This window comes from Macaca nemestrina, chromosome 11 (assembly GCF_043159975.1).
Source record: "Macaca nemestrina isolate mMacNem1 chromosome 11, mMacNem.hap1, whole genome shotgun sequence".
NCBI classification, from domain to species: Eukaryota; Metazoa; Chordata; class Mammalia; order Primates; family Cercopithecidae; genus Macaca; species Macaca nemestrina.
In genome coordinates this window covers 18,902,543-18,926,120 of record NC_092135.1, presented here as the reverse complement: position 1 = coordinate 18,926,120, position 23,578 = coordinate 18,902,543, and the positions used below count along the sequence as shown (strand labels likewise).

The following is a 23,578-nucleotide window of genomic DNA, read 5'->3' as shown; positions in this document are numbered from 1 at the left end:
AGCACTTGGCAGCATGAGAAACTTTAGCAGCAGTCAAGGGATGAGATAGTGAGTAATAGATATGGCATCATGAAAGTTAAGCGGACAGTGTCTAAGAGACCATATTTGTAAGTCTGAGAGAAAGCCCTGAGAAGATGCTGTTGTGGGCAAGTCCAGCCTGGCAGGTGGGATTAGGAGGAGAGACGACTTTGAAGGGGTGGATTTAGAGACTCACATCTGCTTCCTTGTGGTGTTCGTGTGGGGAATTGAGAGGGAAAATCCCTGTTATCAATTCAGCCTGAAATTGTGCCGTGCTGATGATTTGTTGGGGTAGGCTCTTAGAATCCAAGCAGATGGCCTGGGATATGCTGTAGTCATGTCCACTCGTAAATTAGAATGTGGCTGGGGGTAAGGTTTTCATCCAATTCCAAGATTTGTACTGCTGCTGATTTTTAATGTTTCTGGCTTGGAACTAAGAAGTACAAACTACATTTGAGCTGACTTTCACTTTCAGAATAAGACAGTAGCTTTCAAACAATTTTAGCAACTGTTTCCAGATATTTGTTAAGCAGCGGAATCCTGTTTTCCAATTAAATCTTGCTATTCCATGACATTGAATAGACAATTCAGGATTTTTATCAGCATAAATTTATTTTGTGAGTTCAAATGTATAACATTCATTTTATATAAAGTTAATCTGAGAGAAAAATGGGTCTGTTTTGATGATCTATAATATCTGAAGTCAGAACTGAATGCCCCAGTCTTTTATCAATTCCATTATCCATTTTTCAAAAATAAATATTGTTTCCTTGTTGCCACAGATATGAGGAAAGAGTGGTTCACACAGATAAGGGCAGTAAGAATTGTTTTTAAGTAGCTTGTCCCAGAATATTCTAATTAACCAAAAGTAGCAGAAGATACTGTATCCTAAGTTTTCCTTCAAAAAAAGCTGTAAACAAGTCAGCATGGTAGTTGTTCCCCATTTAAAAACTGATTTTTGGGGGTGAGTTCTGGTTGTGGAACCCCGTGCTATTCTTTCTTCTAATTGGTCTTGTTTCTCAAGTTATACCTAGTGTCTTATTCCTGGGTGGTTCTAGAATCTTCTGGAACAATACAGGTGCCACTGGTGATCCACCATCCTGAGTTTTTAAACTGCTTTCCATGTAACCCCAGAGTTTGATTTCGATTTCATTTTAAAATATGTTAATCACTTTCAAAGTGTCAACTTAAAAAGCACATGAATTTTGTCACATTGGAGATAACTGATGCACTGACCATATTGTCTGCCAGCTTGACTTCTTTGGGCAGCCTTAGCATAAAACATCTTCTGTTACTTCGGTTAATGAAAGAGTATACTGAGATTAGGCAAGGACTTATACTCTCCGTATGTAACAGAGGTTGTTAGTTGTCTTAGCGATATCCATTTTCCATTATTTCTTAAAAATAGGAACTCACAACAATGTGCCCAGTTAGAAGACGTTTCCCAGTCTTCTTTGCAATAAGATGCGATCACATGAAAACCTTACAGGTCAGGAGAGAGTGGCATGACATATTTAAAGTGTTGAAGGAAAAGAAAAACTTTTATCCTAGAATATTATATCTAGCAAAAATATCCTTCAAACACGAGGGAGAAATAAAGACTTTCCCAGACAAACAAAAACTGAGAAATTTCATCAACACCAGGCCTGTCCTACAAGAAATGCTAAAGGGAGTTCTTCAATTTGAAAGAAAAGGATACTAATGAGCAATAAGAAGTCATCTGAAAGTACAAAACTCACTGATAATCCTAAGTACACAGAAATATACAGAATATTATAACATTGTAATTGTCGTGTGTAAGCTACTCTCATCTTGAGTAGGAAGACTAAAAGATGAACCTATCAAAAATAACAACCACAATAACTTTTTAAGACTTCGGCAGTATGAGACATACATAGAAACAACAGAAAGGTAAAAAATGGGGGGATGAAGTTAAAGCGTAACGTTTTTATTCATTTCTCTTTGCTTATTTGTTTGTTTTTGCAATTGGATGTGACATGACCAAGTCCTTGTCAATGAGATATAAACAGAGTGTTGGATGGCACTTCCAGAAGATTCCTTATGGCAGATTCTCTTCTATTGTCCCTCCATACTTTCCTCTTCCTTTGTCTTGGAATGTGAATATAATGGCTGGAGCTCCAACAGCCACCTTGGGCCATGAAGTGATCTTGAGGATGGCAGCTTAAGGGATAGTATTGCAAAAATATTAAAGTGCATTCTTGATAATGACAGAGCCATCATATGAGCTCTGGAGTTTCTGTCTCCTAACTTCTTTCACTTCTGCTTGTTTAGGCTGTGTTTATATACAGCCAAACATAAATCTGACTGATGCGATCAGAAAACCCTGATCTAGAAGAAACTATGCATCTTTAGGTTGGTAGATGTACCAGTTAAGATCCTTTGATTGCACGTAATAGACACCCAAGTAATGGTAGATTGAGCGATAAAGTATTTAATTAGGGTATATGACAGGAAGTCAGAAGGTAGGCACCCCCAGAGTTGATTCACCAGCTTAGTGATCTCATTGTGTATCTAGGCTCCTGCCATTCTTCTGCTCTTCCAACCTCAGCATTTAGGAAATATTTCCCTTATAGTTTCAGAATACTACACACAACCTTGTTTTCCTCAAGGAGGAAAGCAAAGAGACTGACCTTTCCTAAAGCATCTGTAGTTTTTTTTTTAAGCAAGTCATACACCTTGCCACTATATCCTCAACTGGACTTCCACTTATTAGCCAGGGTTGCTTTTTGAGGTTGTACACTTTGCAACCTAAGCAGAATTAGGATTCTGAACCTTAGGGGAGAAGGAATAAATGGCTTTTGGATGGGTAACGTAACAGACTTTGCTAAGAGATTTTTTTCCCCCCACACTACACTGATGCATTAAAAGGTTTTTAAAAGGGCATTGGAACTGGCAGGTCAGCTGAAGACTCTAATGGAATCTACCAGTATGCAGGGTCTCCTGGGACTTCCCTCTGCCCATGGAGGAAAGGCTCCCCTCCCAGGCATGCTCAGTGGAAGTCAGAGAACACCAGAAGGTGGACTTTATTGGGAAATAGTGACTGTTACTTCCACACCTGAGTCTCCTTTTCTGAAAGTAGGGTGAGGCTGCAGGTGACTTGTGTTCTGCAAAGCCCATCGGCCTCATTCCTCTGGCACTGTTGGTAAATGAGGTTGACTCTATTAACAATGTCCACATCATTTAAAAGGCTCAACTATTAAATATTTTTTCTAAAAAGTGTAATATTTTATACTTATGCTAAATATACTAAAGTATAAATACTAAGAGTATAAATTATATTAATACATGTAATACTAATAATATAAATTAGTATTTAGTATTTATGCTAAAAATAGAAATATTATACTAAGGATAGTATTTTGTCTTTAAAACTCACATATACAAAATATTTTTAAGATCTTTGTTGTTGTTGTTGTTGTTAGATCAGGGTCATCTTCAGGAACATCAGTTTTTAGCAGCTTTATTGAAATATAATTTACCAACCATAAAGTTCACCTGTTTATATAATTCAACGAGTTTTAGTATATTTACCGAGTTGCAAAACCATCATTGCTATCTAATTTTAGAACATTTCCATCACTCCAAAAAGAAACCGCATACTCATTAGCAGTCACTCCTTATACATGCCAACCCCACTTGTCCACTGCCACCAACCTAGACAAGCCCTAATCTGCTATTTGTCTCTATGAATTTGCCTATTGTGGACATTTCATACAAAGGGAATCATACAATATGCAGCCTTTTGTGTGTAACTTCTTTTACTTAGCATGATGTTTTTGAGATTCACTTTTATTGCCAAATACCATTCTATTGCATGGCTACACCATATTTTGTTTCTCTGTTTGTCTGTTGCTGAACATTTAGATTGTTTTCATGTTTTGGCTATTATAAATAATGTTATTAACCTTTGTGTACTTGGTTTTGTGTGGACATAAGTTTTCATTTCTAAGAGAATTATTTTTTGTAGTGTTTTGTAGGAGAGACTAATGTTCAATGATAGCAGGCATATATGCTATGAATTAAGGTGTCGTATGACTTCTCCACCACATTGTTAATTTGTGTGCCAATAGTGATGCTGTCAAGAGCCAATGAGAAGGGTTCAGAAAAGAAAAATGAAGGAAGCAGAATTCCAGTGATTAAAAGATGGGCAGTGAGATGGGTGTGTGTGTACCTGCGTGTGTATGTATGTGTGTGAGTGTGCACATATGCATGCATCTGTGCATTTTGTTTTAAGTCATAGTATCATTTGGTAATTACCTTTCCTATTCACTTACTTCAAAGTGTCAACTCAGTTTAGCAAACAGCCATTGAGCCTGACAATGTGCAAGGCATTTCAGTGGCTGTAGACTTTATCTGTGGCTCCTAAAGCTTTATGTCTATTCGCTTTTCAGTGTTCTCTGGCAGCTATCTTGGGCTTAGTAAATGAATAGTTGGTGAGGTAGAATTTGGATATAGGCCGAATAATTCCAGAATGTTTTTATGAAGTACATAATCCTTTTATAAATCAGGGATCCTTTTTTATTTTTTTATAGGATTGGATACATAAGTATATAGATAGACAGTAATAATAACTACTACTTCTTCTTCTTTTTCTTTTTTTTGAGATGAAATTTCACTCTTGTTGCCCAGGCTGGAGTGCAATGGCGCAATCTCAGCTCACTGCAACCTCCGCCTCCCAGGTTCAAGCGATTCTCCTGCCTCAGCCTCCCGAGTAGCTGGGATTACAGGCATGCACCACCATGCCCGGCTAATTTTTTATGTTTTTAGTAGATATGGGGTTTCTCCATGTTGGTCAGACTGGTCTCTAACTCCCAACCTCAGGTGATCTTCCTGCCTTGGCCTCCCAAAGTGCTGGGATTACAGGCGTGAGCCACCACACCCGGCCTAATAATAAATACTTCTTATTGAGTTACCCCAGTTGTTAGACAAGTGATTTCTAACCCTGACAGCATATTAAAATCATTTGGGGAAGCTTTTAAAAAAACCCAGCCCCACTCTCGAAGATGCTGATATAAATGCTGTGGGGTGGGACAAAGACATTAACGTTTATTAAAATATCCCCAGGTAATTCTAAGTTACACCCTGGTTTCAGAACTACTTATGCCAGACAGTGTGATGGACACTTTTAGTACATTATCTTACGTTTTTTTCCATAACCAGAGTGATGGAAGTGATGGATGACAGTATACCCTCTTATAGATTTTAAAAATGTATATTGAGCACTTAGTATGTGCCAGATGCTTTTAAACATTTTGCATGTATCAACTCATTTCATAATTACAATGGCCCTATGGAATGGTTGCTATTACTATCTGCATTTTATAGACAAAGAAGTTGAGTCTTACAGTAGTAAGTAACTTAACATTGTTAACTAATAAATGAAGGAGGAGGAGTTAGAATTAGAATCCACAGTCTTAGTCTGTTTGAGTTGCTATAACAAAATGCTATAAACTGGGTGGCTTATAAACAGTTCAGGAGGCTGGGAAGTCCAAGATGAAGGCGCCAGCAGATTCAGTGTCTAGTGAGGGACAGCTTCCTGGTTCCTAGATGGTAGCTTCTTGTTGTGTCCTCACATGCTGAAAGGGGCAAGGGAGCTCTTGGGGGCCTCTTTCATAAGGACACTAATTTCATTCATAAGAGCTCCACCCTCATGACCTAATCACCTTCCAAAGGCCCCACCTCCTAATACCCTGACATTGGTGTTAAGTTTCAATGTATGAATTTTGGGAAGACAAAAACACTCAGACCATAGCAACTTTCATGCTCCATTGCAGAGGAGGAAATAACATTCAGAGAGTTGTTCTAGGAAAATAAGTTATTCACAAAGCTAATTTGGAAACCAGATCTTCTGACATCGAATAATAATAATACTGCTACTATTACTAGTTATAATAATTGTAAAATTATCATTACTAACATTCTGCTAGCATTTATTGAGAGTTTATTATGATCCAGACACTGTGCTAAGGACCTTACCTTGTTTAATTCCTGCACCACCTCACTGTTTTTGCAACAATTCCTATTACATCCATTAATTTTTTCAGGCAAGGTCACTGAAACTTAGAAGGGTCAGTAGATCTGGGATTCAAACCCAGGTCTGGCAGCCTATAAACTTGCACTATTTCTGTGCACTCTATGTAAACAATGTGAATATAAGCACACAGGATGTTAATATTCCTTTCTGTCCTTCCTGTGACCCCTTTGTGGGGCAATTAGAGTCCGCAAATAGAAATGTTACCAGAAACCCTTCTTAGTTGAATCAATGTTTCTGGATGAATATTGGCTCCATGCGGAAAACAGAGATAAAGGGTGTATCCAGGGAAAAATAACAAAACTACTATAAAAGATCTAGTCTAGCTTCTGGGGCTCAAGGGTAAGTTTTCCTTGTGTGTGTATGTACCATGTTCAGAGCTCAGTGTACGATAGGGCAGGGGTGCCCAACCCCTGGGCCATAGACCAGTACCAGTCTGTGGCCTGTTAGGAACTGGGCTGCACAGCAGGAGGTGAATGGCGGGCGAGTGAACGAAGCTTCATCTGTATTTACAGCTGCTCCTCATTGCTTGCATTACTCCCTGAGCCCTGCCTCCTTTCAGATCAGCGGCAGCATTAGATTCTCATAGGAGCAAGAGCCCTTTTCTGAACTGTGCACGTGAGGGATCTAGGATACAAGGTCCTTATGAGAATCTAATGCTTGATGATCTGTTACTGTCTCCCATCACCCCCAGATGGGACCATCCAATTGCAGGGACAGAAGCTCAGGGCTTCCACTGATTCTATATTATGGTGAGTTACATAATTATTTCATCATATATTACAATGTAATAATAATAGAAATAAAGTGCACAATAAATATAATGCACTTGAATCATCCTGAAACCGACCCCCCCACCACAGGTCTGTGGAAAAGTTGTCTTCCATGAAACTGGTCTCTGGTGCCAAAAAGGTTGGGGACCACTGCTGTAGGGACAAGAGGACCTCTAGGAAGAAGGAGGCAATGTAGAGGAGGAGGAAAAAGAGGTGAAAGCATGATCTGACAGAAGGAAGAGACAGGACTGGACCATAGCTCTGACCTGATTTGCATAACTTACCCCTATCCCTGGTAACAGGGGGACTGGTTGGCAGTTAATATAGAGGAAGGCATGTGGCTTCATAAGGTGAGGTTGCAAAATTATTGTTATATCCTGGAAATAGATGGAATGGAGGTCTCAAAGAGATGCACAAATGTTAGGAGAGAAATAGGGGAGTGGTATTGACTCACTGCTCAGGGTGACAATTTTAAATATGTACAATGGGAAGTGGGAGTCCCAACTTTGCTATTTCAAGAACAAGAAAACCTGGGGAGAATTGATGAAACTAAAGATTCATGAGTATGCCTTGGCAATATTAGAGAAAAAGACATGCTGAAAAGGATAAAGGGTACGTGGCTCGGCTGAAACTGATAAAGTAGAATAGATTTTGAGAAGTTGTATCATGGACTCTGTAGCCTGCACAGAACCATAGACTTTTGCTCATGAAAGATGAGTTTGACCTTGTTGAGAAAGGATCTGGTGTAAAATTTTGATGGCCCTAGTTGAAGGGCCCCCGATGACTGTCAGCCTTAGTGGGGTACTTGGGACCACATGGTATTCCAGACCACTTCTAAGTTTGGGTGTTTTTGGCAGCAGTGTTGAATTCCATGGACTTCCACCCTGAGGTGAAGAATTTATTGAACAAATGTGTTCTATCTCGAGGACAGGCCAGCTCACAGTCTGTCCCACACAGCCTCTGAAAGCCAGTGTTGTTATTTCTCCTCTGGGTGTGCGAGTGTGTGTGTGGGCACACACGTGTGAAATTTTAGGTGGGAGCTGAAGGTAGGGAAAAGGGGAAGGTCAATATTTATGAGTGGGTTTCTAAGATTTTATTTTATTTTTCTTATTTCATTTCCATGATCAGCATATGCCTTCTGGTGTCTAAGGCCCCATGATTTCGCATTTATAAGTGACTAAAAACAAAACCTTATTATAGGAAATTAGATTCTTTTGCTGTAACTTATTTTTCATTGTTGACTTCATAAAAATGGAAAGAAATTCTATTACCAAAAAGAAGGCTTTCACTTAGAATGTTATTAAAACAAATACTCCAAATGCCTGTGATACAGACTGGACCCTTTCCGTAAAATTGGAAATATATTCGCCACATTACCTGAGTTTTCTGCACATCTCTCTCCAGTCCCAGCCTGTAGAACACATGCATTCTCTCTCCTCTCCAGGATGCAGGTCGTTTCTTGATTTCTTCCTTCTTTTAATTCCTTGCTGTCGGTTTGAGGAGCTTCTCCTCTTTACGCATGACTGAACTTGGCCTGGAACCTGCTCCTGTTTCACTGGGGGCAATCTCATACTGGGCCTTCAGATCTAATTATTTAGACCACATGACTAATCTATGGAAAATCCCCAGGTTTTAGCCATTTTCAGACATTCTGGGATCTTTGCAACAAAGATGTAATTTTTCCAAAAGGCTGAGTTATGTGTGTGTGTGTGTGTGTGTGTGTGTGTGTTTGGTTAATTTACACCATTCACAGATCCTGTCCTGATGAATCATATGTCTTTGCCAAATAGATGACCTAGTTTTCCAGTGTCTGGTACGAGCTGGGATGTTGGTGTTGTCTGAGTGTTGAATGTCGATCAGCGGTGTTTATCGAACACCCACTGTGCGCCTCATACTGCCTCTGGCAGCTGCAAGCAAGTTGGAAAGAAAACAGAGATGTCAGATTTGCCCTCAAGGAGTTTGCCCCATAATGGGCAAATGGGGTGAAAGACAAACATTAATGGAAACAATTTGAACAAGAGAAAAGAATCAAACACCAATGACTTAAAGTGCCTGACTTTGGCTGGCTGCCCCAGAGTGGGACCCCCAGGAACTGCCTGAGCGAGAGAATAGGGAGCAGGATGAGGATCCAGATCTTAGGGGGGGTGATCAGGAAATTTCCATTACTTGGGGTTTTTCTCAATTTCTGCCACATCTATGACCTTATAATTCTTTTAACATTTTACTCACTTTTGCTGTAACTCAAATTCAGTTATTTTTAAAAAAATATTTTAAAAGGGAAGTTAATATCACTATCATGAATGTCAATAGGTTATAATAAAGGTTTATATTTGTTTGTATGAACACAAAACAATATTACTACCTTTTAGCTAACTATTGCTGCCAGTGTAAGTTCTGAGCTTGAGGCTTGTTGTTTTGTTATAAAGAGAGATTAATAACTATGAGGGAGGTGTGAAAGATACACCAAAGCCAGGCTAAGTCTACCTTTATGATGTAAGAAGGAATTACAAGAGAATTGAAGGGGAACAACATTCTCATTGTGATACCGTGTTATTTCCCCTCAGATCCACATACAACCTAGAAGAGTCTGGTGTCTAGCCTTGGAGGACCACACTTTGAAAAACCTTACTTTACTGTAGGGGAGGGTGCTTGTTATGGACTGAATGTTTATGTCCCCTGCAAATTCATGTGTTGAAACTTAATCCCCAGTGTGATGGTATTAGGAGGTGGGGACTATGGGAGTTAGTTAGGTCACGAGGGTGGGACCTTTATGAATGAGATTAGTGCCCTTATAAATGAGCCTGAGAGCTGTCTTACCCATTCAGCCTTGTGAAGACACAGGGAGAAGACAATTATCTATAAACCAGGAAGTGGGCCCTTGTCAGACATCAGATGTATCAGTGTTTTGATCTTGGACTTCCCAGTCTCCAGAACCATGAGCAATAAATGTCTGTTGCTTAAGCCACCCAGTTTATAATATTTTTGTAGCAGCCTGAACAAACTAATATAGCACTCTAGGGAACCAATCACAATTTGGAGGCTGTTCCTGGCACATTATCCGCACAGTTCATTTGTAGTTTAAGCAAAATCAGTTACCAGGAGGTTCAATTCCATGGGCAGAACAATAGTTAGGCTATTGAGTGGTAGAGTAGTTCAGAAGTCAGGCATTGTTGTTATGGTCTGTTCTCACAGATCTCTGCTTAGGATCAGAAGAGCCCTGTGGGCATTGAGGATGTGGAGGAAGATCCAGCCTGGGGAAGGAAGGAGGTGGTGGTTAGAGGCTGTGCAGCTACTGGGCTTTTGCTCTGAGCATACCTGATCCTGGGGATGATACCACTCAACAGTTTTGCATTCCGCCCTCATCCCACAGGTGGATGGATTCCTACGCCTCTGTCCAGCCTCTTCACACCCAGGTTTCCTGCTCCGCTTCCAGTTTGGGCTTAATCCCCAGATATTCCTTTTTTGCTACATCCTGGCTCCTTGCTGTGCTGCCTACACAACCCATTGTACTCTAAGGTTGTTAAGATTATTATAAAAAAGATGTTTAAGGAAGCAGAATGAAACACATGATGGTAGCATTGATGGTCAGATCATGAGAGTGTAGAAAAAATATTTTCCTCTACTCATCTTAGCTTCTCCAGTTGGTGCCCTATAAATGAGATTAGCTAAAGACAGATTAAGAAGAGAAAAATAAACGGAATTTTATTAGCATGTGCATCGTGCTGATACATGGGTGCACCAGAGATGAGGAACTTCAAGGGGTGGTTAGAATTTGGTTTATATGTTGTCCTGGGCTAAAATAAAGGAAAAGGGGCTTTGGGCTTCTGGGTGGGGGAGGCAAGTTATGGGAAGGTGACTAGGAAAAGTATGGTAAACAAAGGCTGTTTGGAAAGGTGTGTTCTTCACATTTAAGTCAGTATCTTCTCCATTGATAAGAGTTGTTAGGAGTCCTCCTTTTCCTGGTATGAGAGAGGGAGACACCTTAACTTGTGCCCTGTTTTTAGAGCTTTTCTTATGTCTTTTGGTTTTCAAGGGCCTTTACTTTAAAAAAATCCATATTCCCAAGAGCCATGTTTTAGGGTAGCATATCCTGATACCCTTCCAGAGGATGATCTCGAAAGCGTGCTGTCTTCAGGTGCTGCCCCCACCCCCTTGCAACTATTTAGGCCTTTTCCACTAAAGGGGTCCAGCTAGGGCTCATTTTGTGTGAAGTTAAGAACTGGTTGTGCTAGCCAATTCCACTTTCCCTGCATGCCCCACCTGAGCAACCAGAGTTTCCTATAGATGCACGTGTTCCATGCCAATCTGTCCAATAGCAGATCTGATTAGCAGTAAGTTAGAGGGAGCCCAGCAGTTGAGGCTGCGCCTGTGCATTCCTGGCCAGGCTCATGCATAATTTTCAGCCCTACTAGGTGATAGGATTAAGATGTCTGATGTCCTGGGCTTCCAGGGCTGGGTGGGACCACACCCTCCATAGGGTTGTGGTCTGAGGGTCTGTCTGCATTGTAGCCAGGGCCCATTGCCAAGGTGCAGTAGAGTGTGCACACCTAAGACCCTCCCATGCAGGCTTTCCTTCCCCTCTGCTTTGCTTTACCCAATGTCTACGTATGTACCTACCTCATAGCTCTGATCACACTGTATTACATTGATGTGCTGGAGTCTGTTCCTGTCTCTAGCCTGTGAAATCTTGGAAGCTTCATTCATTTCTTATTTGCCAGTGTATCCTCATAGCTACTGTGGCACTTAACACAATGCAGACATAGCGGTCAGCCTTCCTACCTGGAAACACCAACACCTTCTTTAGCTAGTTCAAGCAGAAAGGGTACAAGTGGAATGTGTTAATTCAAGAGTTCACAGAATCTACGGAGGTGCCAGCGTTGGGCTTGGAGACTATGTCATGAGAAGCAATGCCCAAATCACCCCATGAGCCTGGTCAGTAAAAAACCTACTTCTTCCACCCTTAGGCACAGACACCTCATCCCAGGACAGATGCTGGACACCGAATATGGGCCTCTGCCGCTGTTGCCACCCATCAGGACATCCCTTCATCACTGCTGGCTGGAAAAGCACTTCTCCACTCTGTCTTTTTGCCCTCTTTTCACATGGACACCTCTCTTGAGTGCATCTAGCTTTTTAAGTCCAAGGCTAGGAAAGGTATGTGTCTTTTGGTTCTACCTTGGGGAGGTGGGTCTCACATGGAAGTACATTCTGCAAACACAGGAGGGATATTTAAAAGATGATGGGATCTGCAACCAGATAGATACATGTTGTAGGCATAACATACAAGGCTGTCTTTATTTTTTTTCATATTTGTTTAAAATGGACCCGAGCCCTAGTTTCACATTCATGCCAATTTGGCTGGAAAATTTACATATAGGGGGATTCCTAGAGTTGCTGGAATGACAAAATATTGGAAGCATCTGCTGGGCATTTGAGAACAGAGGGGCCAGAAGGACTATTCGGTTTTCACAGAGGCAACCAACAGATACTTATTAAGCACTCACTATGTACCAGGTTTGCCGCTGGAGGGATTCCCACCAGCCTACTTAAACACTGAGCCACACACTGACGATTTTCCACACCATAAATGAACAAACGTGAAAAGTCGAGAGAAATTACAAGGGGTTGTCATCTGCCCTGCATTGTGATGTGAGAACTTGTCCCCTGGTTTTATGACAAGTCAACTGGAAAATTACTCTAGTCTGACCTGTCTTAGGAAATGCTCTAATTTACATCAGTTCTGGGAAAAAAAAAAAAAAAAAAGCTCTTGCAAGCTGTCTCATTCTTTGCAGTAGTAGTGAAGTGCTTGTATCATATCCATAATTAAGCCTTTCTAAGGTGTCATTTCTGTTAGAGGTGGTTTTGTCTCTGTCAGCTTACTGGTTTTTGACAATGTTGAACACCAGACTATCTAAACAGTTCTGATACCACCAGGCCCAGGAATTTGTACCTAACAATGCCTGCAGGGCTCTATGACTCTGAGGTCTATAGCAGTGGCAAAAGAATTTGTTGACAGTAGCTGAAACCATATTCTAAAATGAGAATAACTGTTTTAGCAGTTATGCAGCATCGTGGGAGAGGGGAGAGAAGGGGTAAGGTGCATATAGTCCAATGTCTTCCCCTCCATTGGAGGGGTTTATAGCATTCCTCCTCCGTTGCCATCCACCCCCAATGTAGAAATGTAAGAGCCCACCACTAGGGCAAAATAAAACATATAATTGCCAGGAACTTTGAAAACTGTGTGTATTAGTCAGGGATCTCTAGAGGGACAGAAGTAACAGGATAGATGAATATACGAAGGGGAGTTTATTAGGGGAATTGACTCTCCATCACAAAATGAAGTCCCACAATAGGCCACCTGCAAGTGGAGGAGCCAGGAAGCCAGGCCGAGTCCCAAAACCTCAAAAATAGGGAAGCCGTACGTGCCGCCTTCAGTCTGTGGCCAAAGGCCCCAGAGTCCCTGGCAAATCACTGTTGTAAGTTCATGAGTCCAAAAGCTGAAGATCTTGGAGTCTGATGTTCAAGGGCAGGAAGCATCCAGCATGGGAGAAAGATGGAGGTCAGGAGATTTAGCTAGTCTAGTCCTTCCACATTCCTCTGCCTGCTTTTATCCTAACCAGGCTGGCAGCTGATTAGATGGTGCCCACTCAGATTGAGGGTGGGTCTGCCTCTCCTAGTCCACTGACTCAAATCTTAATTTCCTTTTGGCAACACCCTCACAGACACACCCAGCGACAATACTTTGCATCCTTCAATCCAATCAAGTTGACACTGGATATTAACCATCACACTATGAAACATAATTAACTATCACACTAAGAAACACAAAATCAACTATACATATTAAGAAGCTTGCATTTCAGTTCTGTTTGTTTCAGGGACATTTAGATTTTTCCTTGTAGTAGAAATGGAAAGTAGGGGTAAACTAGGTTGCGCACGTCATGGAGGGAATCTGCCACTGCTATTTCAGTGTATACGTTTCCACTTACGAATCTGACAAGGGGAGGGAGGTAGAGTATACCTGTCATTTACTACAGTAATTTTAACTTCAGTAGTTAAAAACCAAACAAAACCGTAAGTACCGTATTGCTAAGTCAGGAAAACTGAAGACTTCCCAGGCCAGCTACTTAACCCCTTGGCATCAGCCTTACTGCTGCTGCTTTTCTGCTAAATCATCCCTGTTTGAATACTGTTCCCTGATTCTTTGTGTCCACTCCCACCTTGAAATTCCAGTCTCATGTTCCCATCTTATTTCCCCTCTGTCTCACTAGTATCCTGCCTGGTGTTCAAATTTTCGAAGGCCTGGGAATGAATGCACCTTGTTTTTAGCAGATATGGCATGTGGGTCCCGTCTTTGCTGTCAGTGCTTTGGCAAGACTCCCTCTGTCTGCTCCAGGCCACTTGCAGCCCAGATGTCTGCTGAGATGGTTGCCAGACTCCCCTCAGCTACTGAGTATCCATCTGGTATCTAGTCCTTGCCCTAGCATATCCTGCCCAGTTGAATTCTGACTAGCTGGTTCTGCTCATAGATTAATATATGTGGACAGGAAAATCAGAGGTGTTATCTCAGGACATAGGGTGATGTGAAATCAAGAAGGGTCTTGAATGCTTCTTGAAGAGTAGAGAGTTCACTGTGGAAACGATGGATGTGACTGTTTTCTGAGCAAGGTCCCAGTGGGGTCCCAGTGGTGCTTCAGGAAGTGATGTTAGCTAGATCTATGTCTAGGATAAACAGGACTATCCATGATGGTGACTACAGATGGAATATAATAAACACCTGACCCAGGGATGGGGCATTCAGGAGTGGAGGTGGAAGGAGAGAGAAGAGCAAGCAATGACCTTGGGTTTCCACCCAAGCGACTGGGAGAGATGAAATCACTGCACCTGCTGGTTGTGGGGTAGGGTGTGTGTGCTTTCAATGTAGAAACTTCAGGTAGAGAAGGGGACACTCCTGAGGAGTGACCCAGAGACACTGAGATGAGGGCATGGAGTTAGGGATGGGGGGAGGGGATCCATACATCAGTGATGACATGACATTGTCCAGGTGCTCTGGGCAGAAGGTGTTTGTGCTCCATGTAGACCTGAACTTGGGTTGCAGGACAACTTCGGGGGCTCTGGACCTGACAGAGACAACATGATATGGTGAGAGGAGCACAGGCTCTCAGACAGATAAACTGGGTTCAAACCTAGCTCACCTGTTTATGAGCTGTGTGACCTGGGGCAGCTTATTTCACACTTGTGAGCCTGCATCTTCTCATCTGTAAAATGAGGTTAATAATAATGCTTTCTGGCAGGGTCATGAGGCTTAGTAATGCTTACTTCCAGTACTTTTCATATTGCTCACCACAAAGTAGGTGTATAGTAAATTGTAGCTAATATTCTTCTTCTTATCTGACTTTGATGTTCACAAATGATTATAAGGTCTTGTGAAATGTTGTGCATTTTACATGATTGGATGAGTCCCCCTTGTGTTTGCACAGTATTTTTAAATTCACTTGTTCCAATGAGGCTCTCATGACTGAGGAGGGACAGGAGTATTGATTTTATGGGTGAGGACCCTGAGGCTACAGTGGGTGAGATGGCAGCAACAGTGCAGGCTTAGGCCTGCCCTCCATACCACGAAACTGACCAGAGCTCTGCAGTTGTGGGAGGAACATGCTGAATTCCACCAAGTTATTATATCCGTCCTTTTTACTACTTTCAGTTGGAAAATATCTCTGGGAACACAAATTAATAACACTTTAAGTAACCACCTGAGTATGATTTCTTAGTCTCCCCTCCTGAGAAAGCCAAGTCCCCATCCCCATCCCCACTCTTTATCTTTGTGTGCAATTGATTTGTGCTAATCCTGGAATGAGTTTGCTGATTGGAACCCTTGTCCCCAGTAGTCTAGGATTTCACCTTCAACCCTGTCACCATCTGGCTGGACTGTGTGGAAATGGGAGGGGGGCAGCAGGCAGTGGCCCTTTGCACAAGCGATTGTGTCGGGCTTTAAGTTGCAGAGGGCCAGGGAGTTGCTGCTACACGCACAGCACAGAGGTCAGTGGGGGCAGGTCAGAAAGAGGATGTAGAAACCCGGAAACAAAGGCCTGTCGTCCTTCACGGCCCTTCATTGTCCCCAGTTGAAGCCATCTATCACATTGCCTCCCCTACAGCTGGATGGGCCAGCTGCTTCTCTGCAGGGTCTTTTCTTTCTCTTGCCTGCCCCAAGGAACACTTGATGTCTGTCTTTTCAAAGCTATTTCCTCCTAAGACTCCTTATGCACAATAACTATGGTGGACCGCTGGGTGCAGGAGGGACAACTGTTTTCAATGCTGGGAGGCCAGACCCATTTTGGATTCTTTTGAAGTCTTTTTCATTGTGATGTGTGGAGAAATGCAAATAGGGATCATTTTGGCTGATGCCACAGAAGTTGTCCTCAGCAAGATGGGGGAGTCTTGCAGTCAAGTTTTTGAGTGCAGAGATAAGTGATTCTTTCAGATTCCCCCACGTCATGGTTAAGCTGGAAGAGCCAGTAGCCTATAGCTGGATGCCTGTTGCTTCCATGAATCAAGTGGTCCTGCCCTTTTTCCCATAGCTGATGGGATGATATGAGCACTTGGCCTCCAGTGAATCCACAGGCAAACTGTTATTGCCTGTACACATCACCAGGCTCTTGTTAAGATGTTATTGCAGAATATTTCCCAGAGCCACGAGTGAAGTCTGGTTATAATTCAGTCATGATGGAAACATGCTGTGTGTGTGTTGCAAGGTAACAGATTAGATTGAGTGACTCAAATGGGCAGTTAACTTAGATTTAATGGGACTGTAATTGTACAGTGAATTTTAAATGCCCTTTTGATTATTGCATCAGGGTTATATTGAAATACAGGCTTGTCATTATGTCTTGACGTTTTAAAAACAATTACATCAAATCTAATGAGAGGGAACTCAGTGAGAACACCCAATTACCTCTCAAGGGTGCCAGGTTTTCCATTGCAGCTCTGTGATTTTCACTGACCTTGACATTTTTTCCCCAATTGTGACATAAAGATAATGAATTTGGTTGTCATAATTAGTAATTATTCTTATCATACAGCCTTTCTAATAAGCACCCCAAATTACCCAGTCTACATTTTCTTCTTCAGGCTGCTTTCTCCTGCTCACACTTGTTTCCCTCTCATTCCTCCAAGAATGGTGAAGATAGGAAACAAATATACTTATGATTCTCTGGGATGAATTTGTTCTTTCATCTAATTCAATAAACAGTTTGAGTACCTACAATATGCTAGGCTTTATGCTAACATAAGTGCTTCTATTATCCCACCAGCAATGGAAAAAGGGGCAGGACCACTTGATTCATGCAAGCAACATTCACATAAAAGTGAATTCAAATATTGTCCCCATTCCCAACAAGCTTAAAAGTGAATTCAAATATTTTCCCCATCCTTAACAAGCTTAAAAGTGAATTCAAACATTGTCCCCATTCTCAATAAGCTTTTTCTCATTTTGTTCTCCTCTTCCTCCTCTTCTTTTATCGTCATAGCTGTTATTGTCATTTGCATCATCTACTGAGTATTTACTGTATAGGGACTGCTGTGTTAATTTCTTTTCATGTCTCATCTCAATGACATCTCATTAAAACCCCATGATTATTATTCCCTTTCTTCAGATGAAGAAATCAAGTCTTAGAGACATTAAATACCTCAACAAAGGAGCTGAGGTTTAAGCCCAGGTCTGTTTGGTTGCAAACCCTCAGAACCCCACAAATGCATATGATTCCATGTCAGTCTACTGCTTTCAGCATTTGTAACAACTTTCTAAGGCCGGAAGAATTGGAAAAGGTTCCTAGAGTGACCAATAAGTGAGATTTAGTTACTTCCCCAAGTCCTGGCTCCACCTGTGTGCACTGATAATCTGGCAGGTGGAACTCCCATCTGCCCCTCTCACCTCTCTCCAGGGCTTTGTGCACATGGCTCCCTTTGTCAGCAATGTCAGCAATGTCTTATCCTTCTGTCTTCCACGTCTCAAAACCCTTCTAGGGTACTATATGGCGGCTCCCATGCCGTGTATCCCTGAAGCTATCTCTGACCCTCCAAGTAAGAATCAATTGCACTTTCCTCTGTAAGTGCTCTTATACTTGATACTTTTGCAGTCCATAGCCCATTCTGCCTTGGATCTGTTAACTGTTCACCCTTCATACCTTCCCCACCCCGTGTATTCCTTGAGTGGAACATGTGCCTCTTGGTAGCTCTATGACACTCAGCACAATATCTTGTAAATTTGGATTCTAGGAAAATACTTGCTGAATTGAATATTTAGCTGCAAGAGAAGCATGGCACAATTTAAGATGCTATATATTAAGAGGGAATGTGTCCTATAATTTCAAGGTATAGTTTCTGAAATTTTTCATTCAAGGGATTGTATTCAGAGTAGGGTCATTCAGTGGGGACTTAGATTGCTTTTTATTAACTGGATAACTAAATACTAACATGCAAAAGTATCATAGGAAGTGTAAAAGTCATTGCTTTTCTCAACTCTGAGGCTATTCAAGGAAAGAAAAATTTTAAACAAAATCCCTGTAAATGTGAAATAAAACAACTAAGCATAGTTAGAGTCAAGGTCCTTACCTCAACTGACCTTTGAGTCTAAAATAATGGAAAAATACCAGCATGGACTTATAAATTTAAATTTTTGTTTTTAGATCTGGGCTATGTATGTATATGTATGTGTATGTGTGTGTGTGTATTTTATATATATAGATAACATATAGATTTATATGTATATATACATAATGTTTATACTTACATATAAATTTATATATGTATATTTATATATGTATCTTTATACACATGTATAATATAAACAATATACCATATTATTATATAGGGGATATAGAGCATTGGAGCCACCTTGTAGTACCCTAGAAAGGTTTTGACAGATGGATGAAAGAAGGAAAAGACACTGTTGACATTGCTGGCAAAGGGAGCCATGCGCACCAATAATATATATATATAATGTAAATAATATATATATGTATAATACACATGCACACACACACACACACATATATATATTTCAAAATAAATATCACAGATCTTGACTTTTGGGTTAGTTAGTTCCTGCTCTGTGCCATACGCCTTTGCCTTTATGTCTTTTAGTGCATTTTTTATATATAAATTATTTTCTTCCCAATTAAGTGGTGAGTTTTCTGAGTGGCTGCTCAGTGGTACATGCTCAAAGAAATAGTGGTTTGAAGTAAGATTTAAATCTGTTTCAGTAAATAAAATTACCTAAAGCTGGGACAATATGATACTGACCTTACTCGTCCTTATATAAATAGACATTTAACTCTTAGGCTTTACCTAGGCCTTCTTAATGTTTGAAAAGTGATGATAATAGCTAACATTGACTGTGCACTTACTGTGTGCTAGGCTCTGTTGTTAAGTGTTTTTATTCTGTTCTAAATTTCTGTTATTTGGTTCTCTGTTATATATGAGAAAACTGAGACATAGAGGTTAAGTAACTTGCTCATGATTGCACATCTGTTAAGTGGTGGACTTCTACCGGAGCCTAATCATAACAACAATGTCTGAGATAGTAATTTTACCCTACATGTGCTTATGACTTAATTATCTACAAGTGCCTTAGCATATTATCTTATATTATTCTTATTTAAAGAGCAAATTTACCCTAACAACTGTATGTTTTCTTTGATGAACAAAATAAAGAAGTAGTCAGCTGACCTCAAGACCTCAGAATCTAGTGGGAATGATTTTGGAATACTGGTGACCTAGATTCTTGTTCTGACATAGTCACCAATAAATATTGTGACATTAGGCAGGACATTTCATCCCTCTGGGATAAACTGGATGGTAGGGTTATAATCAAATAATCATCAAAAGCTTGAGGATCTTTTTAATCAGCAGAATACAGTGAATCTGCAGTACGTTCAAGATCTTGGAAGGTATTAGTGACAGAGCCGGGCTAAATCCCAGGAGTTAAACAGCTTGCTGTTTATAAAGGGGTACTCTCAAAGCTGATACTAGGCCATCTTAGTTTACATAGAATATAAGAATGAGTTTTGTGTCATTTGATTCAAAAATTAATAAAATTAGTTAACAAAATTTAAATCTAAGACGAACATCTCATTCCCTTGGTCAGGGTGGCTGTGTGTATCTGTACAGGCTATGCACTGTATAGCTCCAGAGAGTACACTGTGGGGAAAATGACACCCTTGGAATTGGAAAATATGGTGGCCTGGTCTTTGGCAACTCAATTTTCCATAAAAGCTGCTCCTTTGGTATTATGGTCATTATTTATTTGTTAAGGCAAAACCCCATATTGTAGAATGAGAAATGAATATAGTGGGAATGTTGGCCGGTCAGTGTGGTGCACAGGATAAACACCTCAGGTCCTCCATGCCTGTTTAGTCTCTTGATCCAGCCTGGACCACTTTGCATAGATTCTAAGAACTTTCATGTGGTCACATGTGACCAGTGTTGCCTCCGTTCTATGAGAGAGAAAAGGAAAGCAAATTTAAACCAATGATGTATTTGCATCAGAAATATCAAACCAGTAGCAGATGCTGCTGGAACAAAGTCCACCAGGCTACAGTTGAAGATCAAGGGATGAGGGAGATGCAGAAGTGAACAGGCACCGAGGTAGAGTCCAGTGATGAAGAATGCATGGTAGTTTCAGGCTACAAGAGGGAAGAAACAGAGCAGAGGAAGCAGGACTTACATTTATTTCAGCTAACCAGCTTTGCAAGCCAGGATCAAAGGTCCCAAGAGGCCCTCTTGTTTTTCTTAAAGGTATCTAATCCCTTCTCTGGTTGTGGTCATTCTGAGGGGTCTAAAAACTGGCTTTAGCCCACACATCCCAGAGGTTCTTGGATTTTAAATATACACCTAGAGATGACAGTAGAGGGTAATAAGTGGATTCTAAGTGCTGCTTAGGAGGGATATTTTGGAAAAGAGAAGCTTCTTAGAAAGCCTCAAATCATGTGCCCCTGCGTGTACTCGTGAGGCCCACTGTGGTCCAAGTAATCAGCAAAGCACAAGGATGCTTCCTACATACTTGGTCCCCAAAGGAAAAATGTGTACCTAAAACTGAGAAACAAATTCCTTTCTACTGAACAGTACATAATACATAGTGTATGTGTTATGGAGTTTCTTTGTGTCATCTTCTAAAAACATTTTTGTTTTTATCACTTAGACATTATCACTTATTATTCAGAGTCTTGAGGACAGGCAAAGAAATTATAACAATAATTTTCCTGATTCTCCTGGAGTGCCTTCATGGCTGTATTTCATTTAAAATGAAAGCACCTAATTAGTTACTCAATTTGAGATAATTATCCATATCACTCACCTAAATAGTTACAGTCTTCTGGCTCCCAGGGAAATGAAGTCAATTAGAAAAGGCCCAAGTTCTTTATAGTCCTGTAGTTCCAGATGACTCATTTTCTCTTTCTCTGTCATGCACATATTGCTGACACCTCAGACTTTCATTATATTCTCTGACTTCCTGTGTCATTTCAAATAAGTGCTTATATTATATTCCATATTTGTTCTTCAAAGTAGTAATAGTCAAAATAAGCGTGCTGTTGAAATGCACGCTGGGCTACAATATTTTAATTCCCCGAAGGACCTGGGGTGTTTGAGATGCATGGACTTCTTAGTTCTGCTAGGCTCAGTTTTGATATATTCTACACATGGTTAATTACTGTCCGACAGGGATTGAAGCCCAGTTCTTCTACACTCGGGAGTGTTTGGCAGGACGTCCTTTTGCACTCAACCATCAGTCATCCCCCTTGCCTTTCTGGTACTTCTCGGAGGATGCCCTGGTCCTCAGCACTCAGGAGCCCACACTGTGGCCCTTTTCCTCTGTCCTCCCACCTTGTAGTGTGGGCAGTGCTCCCAGCTCTAGAGTGTGCTGCCCCTGTCAGAATACCTGCAGACTTATGGCACAATGAAAAGCAAACATTTGGTCTTTCTCCTAGGCTCTCAGCACAGAGCTCCTAAAACTCTTGGAGTCACCTGAGCCATAAGAGTGTCCTTTGTATGCTAATGAGATGACTCATGGTGGGGGAGTTGGGGGTGGAGTGGGTAGATAGTTCCAGAATGGGGGCTGGTCCCAGAAAGAGCAGGTCATTATTAGGTATGGTCATTAGGGGCAGGCCATTATTGGAACTTCCAGCCCCACCCCTTAACCTCCTGGGAGGGGAGAAGGGCTAGAGATTGAGTTCAACCACCAATGGCCAATCGTTTGATCAATTGTGCCTGCATAAAGTGCCTGCAATTGTACCTGCAGAAAGACCCCGGAACAATGGGATTCAGGGAGCTTGCAGGCTGGCAAATGTATTCATGTGCTGGTGCATCCTGACTCCATGGGGACACATGTCCTGCACTTGGGGACCTTCAGTCATTGCTCTATGAACTTCTTCATTTGGCTGTTTATTTGTATCCTTAATAAACACACTGTAGTAGTAAGGAAAGTGCTTTCCTGAGTTCTATGAACCATTGTAGTGTGTTACTGGACCTGAGATGGGGTCATGGGAACCCATAGATTTATAGTCAGTAGGATAAAAGTGTAGGTAACATGGACACCCCATTTGCAGCTGCCAATCTGAAGTGGGGCAGCCTTGTGCAGCTGAACTTATAACCTGTGGGGTCTATGCTAACTCTAGGTGTCAGAATTGAATTGAAATCTTGAACACCTGGTTGGTGTCAGATAATTTTGGGGGAATTGATTATTATCAGAAAAAACCCCACACACATTGAGTATTAGAAGTGGTGTCTGGAAAATACCACACAGACTCTGATCTCTGTTAGGACCATTTCAATTTATATTAAAATTGTTAAAATCTCAATGTAAAACTTTTTTTCCCAGGCAACAGATTGGCATTTAATGAGGCCCTCTTAACACCTTACTTTAGAGGTGGCCGCAACAGTGGGGAGGCTCCAGTGTGGCAGGCTGGTGTAGCAATACAGAAATCATATCACATTGACAATGGGTGCAGCAGAACCCTTGGATATATCATTGTAACACAATGGTATCCACGGTAAAACATTATTTTTTACCACCTAATGAGAGTGATCTGAGTGACGAGAGTGTCTGTAGCACATGTTACATTATAATATTGATGGTGATGATAATGCTGATAAACCTTTGAACATTTAATAATTCATTTCTGTGGCTTGTTCCAAAATGCCCTGTGATGTTAAAGTACTGCGAACAGAAGTGCAATAAACCTTTTGACTTAAGGGATGCAAGGCGCATTATTCTTCCCTGTTGTAGCAATCATGGGGCCGTGTGTTGATATGATGGATCCACAAGGCAAAAGCATCCAGATCCCTCAGTAACCTCCTGGCAGAGGGCTGCACTGCAGAATTGCTGAGATCTATGGTGGACTTTGTGTAAGCAAGAGATAAGCTGTTACCCGTTTGAGGTGCTGAGATTGTGGGTTGCTTTTACTGCAGGATTGTCTAGCCAAGTTCCCTCCAAGAGTTATTCTCTTCCTAGGAAGCTCAAAGTAAAAGTTCCCTCTTTCTGTGCATAAGGAAACACCCCACTGATGAATTCGTTTTGTTTCAATGTAGCTAAGGTAGAAACACGTTCTGCAGAATTCCCTTCCCCTTGTAGTTTCTAGATAGCATAGGCTTCAAGAAAAACTTTGCGCAAGATTAGGAAGAGAGAGCGAAGGGGCGGTTTGTTCCTTCACATACTCAGGAGGTGGGTGCAGTGCACACA

The 23,578-nt window shown here is 41.2% G+C and overlaps 2 long non-coding RNA genes across 2 annotated transcripts in view; one reads left to right on the top strand and one right to left on the bottom strand.

Moving 5' to 3' along the window:
- LOC139357298 (uncharacterized) overlaps positions 1–23,578 on the top strand; it is a 101,867-nt gene that overhangs the window by 57,793 nt on the left and 20,496 nt on the right. Inside the window, exon 3 of the long non-coding RNA XR_011610250.1 lies at positions 11,808–11,997. This is a non-coding gene — a long non-coding RNA (uncharacterized lncRNA). The remainder of the gene's footprint in view (positions 1–11,807; positions 11,998–23,578) is intronic.
- On the bottom strand, positions 1,956–9,278 carry LOC139356962 (uncharacterized). The gene is made up of 3 exons (XR_011609520.1): positions 9,206–9,278; positions 8,221–8,750; positions 1,956–2,199 (listed from the first exon to the last, which is right to left on the bottom strand). It is a non-coding gene; the product is annotated as an uncharacterized lncRNA (long non-coding RNA).